We start from the raw sequence: 911 nt of genomic DNA, 5'->3' as shown, positions 1-911 counted from the left end.
TTCTGTCAGTATAAATAATGACCAAAGTGTACAAAAGTTTGAGAGGCACAAATATAACACAAATCACGTGACTGCATAACTCGCACAAGTCAGTTTGTCTGATTTAGGAAAAGTGGAACAAGTGCGATTTAGTACAAAACTTTCCCAACGAAAACATAACGAAAAAAATAGTCAAAGAAAGTTAATCTTTCATGAACATCGGGTTTATTTTCGACGCGGTTAATTAACACAATGCGGCTGAAATTTCGAAAGCACTAAATGTTTCCATGTTCCCAGTAAATGCAATATCATATATAGATATAAACATACAAATGAAAACAGAAGTTAGAAAAGGAAGATGGCGAGCGCTCGCGCTAAACGATAGCGGGCAGCGAGAATTCCTCTCAAGGCACCACGCGGCAGACGCGCTCTTGCAACGGCTGCAATTTCAGACCTGTTGGTGCGCTAAGCGATACACGTTCAGCTCAACAGCTTTGATTAAGAAATGTCGATAAAAAATAAATGTTGGATTGCTGTCTTCACGAAAGTATGCGTGTCAACATCGACTACATTGTTTTCCTCTTAAAATAAACCATATATTATCACGAACCACACTAATATGCAAAGGGCATATTTCAAGACTTCACAAATCAGCCCTGCCAATAATGAGCACATTCGAAATCAATGAGAAGCCACGCGCATCCGAGTGGCAGGTGTGCGGGGATAATGGCAGCAATAATGGCAGGTGGAAAGACAAACCATTTGGTTAATGTCGAGTTACACTAGAAATATGTTGCTGAAGTATCTGCTTGTGTGCGGAATTTTATAGGTGTGTGCAGTTATTTGTTTCCTTGAAACAACTATTGATTTATTTGCATGTGTTTTTTTTTGTGTGCAGGTATTTGTTTCCTTGAAACAACTATTGATTTATT

The 911-nt window shown here is 38.6% G+C and overlaps 1 protein-coding gene across 2 annotated transcripts in view; it reads right to left on the bottom strand.

Moving 5' to 3' along the window:
- The window catches only part of LOC119594585 (N-acetylgalactosaminyltransferase 6-like), a 27520-nt gene that overhangs the window by 23340 nt on the left and 3269 nt on the right, over positions 1-911 (bottom strand). The window lies entirely within an intron of this gene.

This window comes from Penaeus monodon, chromosome 34 (assembly GCF_015228065.2).
Source record: "Penaeus monodon isolate SGIC_2016 chromosome 34, NSTDA_Pmon_1, whole genome shotgun sequence".
Lineage (NCBI taxonomy): Eukaryota > Metazoa > Arthropoda > Malacostraca > Decapoda > Penaeidae > Penaeus > Penaeus monodon.
Note: the sequence above shows the minus strand (reverse complement) of the source record. Positions and strands in the feature narration are given on the sequence as shown.